Here is a 2,577-nt window from a genome sequence, read left to right as displayed (position 1 = left end):
ACTATGAAGAGGCTTAGAATTTGGAAATAGTCAATTTCGGAAGGAATTCAAAAAAAATCTGGAAAATTTGGTTATGGGAAAAAAAGTGAGTTTTTTGCCAACTTTGAACAGTCATAACTCCTAACTCAGGAGGAGTTAGGTGTAGTTCCAGTTATGTTTGCGAAGCTCGTGGAATGATCTTTCCAACGCCACCAAGTTTGCTCGATTCCGAGTTTGTATAAGCGAGTTATGCCCTTTGGAAGTTGGGCAGTTGGTAGGGAAAATAGTCCAAAAATTTTAAGGGTATTTTGGTCTTTTCCCTAACCAATTATTTTTGTTATATTGTTGTGTTAGACTGATTTTTAGATCATTTTGTCCCATTTTAAAGAGTGAGAGTAAGGGTTTGAGAGTGAAGAGGAGAAAGAGAAGATCAAGCAAGGTTTCGTCAAAGATCGTCGTGGATATCGTCGGGGGTGATCCCTACTAGGTATGTGAGTTCATAGTGTTGGGGCTGGTCCTTTCCCAACACCCAAACTCGTTTTATTTTCAAGAAAATTTTGATTGTGTTGTTGAAGTTCTTGTTGATTTGGGACATGATGTGGTTGTGTTTTTGAGTTGAATCTCTTGTATGTTGAGGGATTTTATGATCCTTAGTGTTTGGGGTTGAAACCTTTGAAGTTAGGGTGGTTTAGAGTTGGGAAAAAGAGGGAGAAAAGTCGGGTTTTCTGGGGAAAGGGCTGGCGCGTCGCGCCTGCCAGCGCACCCCAAAAGGGACTCTGAAGTCCAGCCTTTGGGGCGGCACGCCTAGCAGAGCGCCAGCAGGCCCCTTCTGAGCTTCGAGGGCTGGTGCTCCGCGCCTTGCAAAGCGCCAAGGACGCCAAGTTACCCTATTCTTTCCATACTTTCTCATGCATGTTTCTTGGTATTGTACCTATGTTTCCTAGTTGTTTCCAACACTCCAAAGTACATCTAAACGTCAAGAACTCATCCATAAGCGTGTGATCATATACCTTGAATCCACAATCCAATTCAAGGCGAGTTAGGATCAAGTCAAAGTGAAGTTAAGGGTCAAGTCTAGAAGTTAAAGAAGTAAGTCAAAGCAAGTTTTCAAAGTTGTTCCTGAGTCTTCATTGAAAGTTTTAACTTCGTGTTAAGGTTCGAGTTTCAAGCCAGGTAAAGAGTATCGAGTTTCAAGTTAAGTCAAGAGTTTAAAGTTGAGTTCATTTCTCAAAAGTTATTAGAGAACTAAGTATTCCCAAAGAAATTTATGAATGTTTTTACATTTGAGTAAGAGAGGAACCATGTTTTCCAAAAGAGCCTTTGGGTTAAGTTTTGAGTAATTACCTCAACTAAAGCAAGATGTGCTTAAAGATACTTATGAGCCAAAGTATTTTTGGGAGTAGTATTGAGCACCGAATTGGGGACACGAGTTCATATTAACTCAACTCTCCATAATAACCATGTGCCAACATGGGATTTGACGGGTCATTCTTTTTAGATGACCACGTAAGATTAAGCTAGTTAATCCACTAAGTTAAAGTAAGGTCCTATATCACGACAAGGTATAGGATGGTTCTTGGGTAACGTGAGGTAAAACGTTGTATCACCACTAGGGCTCATAGTGGTGGTTGTCGGTTAAAGAATCTCCCACTAAAGTTATATTACTTTTATATAAGTAAAGTTGAGTTTGTTATTGTTTTATCATTAACGAGCTAAGTTGTTTACACTGTTTTACAAGCGTTATATATTGCATGTGTCTTATTGCTTTATATTTTGAGTTCAGTTATTCATGAGTCGAATAGAGCCAAGGTAAGTGTTCTCTTGCACTCTTTTCAAGCTTAAGTTGTGGTTCAGCTTTCCAACTCGCATACTCGTACATTTCATGTACTGATGCCAGTTGACCTGCATCTTATTATGATGCAGACGCAGGTTCCCAGGATCAGCATCCAGCACGCCGTTGATCCAGCTGAGCACTCCAGAGTCAGTGGTGAGCCTCCTTGCTTTCCGGAGGACTCGGTTGTTTTGTTCTCTTAGATTTGTTTTATTAGGATGTTGCGGGGTATGTCCCAACATCCATCTCAGTATTATAGAGGCTTTATAGACAGTCAGTCATTTAGTATGGAGTCTTTCATCTATGTATTTATGTAAATATTCTATTTTGAGACTCGAGTTGCCTTTTTGGCCAGATTTTATCAGTTGGTTGTTTTATAACCTTTCATTGCTATGAGTTATGTTGTTGAGTTAAGTTTCTGCTGCATTAAGAAAGCCAGACCAGGGGTTCGCTTGGGGGCCAGCAATGGTCTTCGAGTGCCAACCACGTCCAGGGTGTAAGCTCAGGGCGTGATAAACTTGGTATTAGAGCACAGAGTTCAAGAGTCCTAGGGAGTCTATGAAGCCGTGTCTGTAGAGTCCTAGTTATCGGTGTGAAGCGCGACACATCTATAATTGGGAGGCTACAAGATTTAGGAAGATTTCTCACTTCTTTCATACTCATCATCGTGCATTAAAGTTCATCTCTAAAAAGTTCCTTTTAAATTCATGCTTGCACATTTTTTCAGATAATCATGCCTCCACGAAGAGTTGGCAGAGGGCGTCTTC

The sequence above is a fragment of the Solanum stenotomum genome, chromosome 1 (genome assembly GCF_019186545.1).
Source record: "Solanum stenotomum isolate F172 chromosome 1, ASM1918654v1, whole genome shotgun sequence".
Lineage (NCBI taxonomy): Eukaryota > Viridiplantae > Streptophyta > Magnoliopsida > Solanales > Solanaceae > Solanum > Solanum stenotomum.
This window is presented reverse-complemented; position numbering follows the sequence as displayed.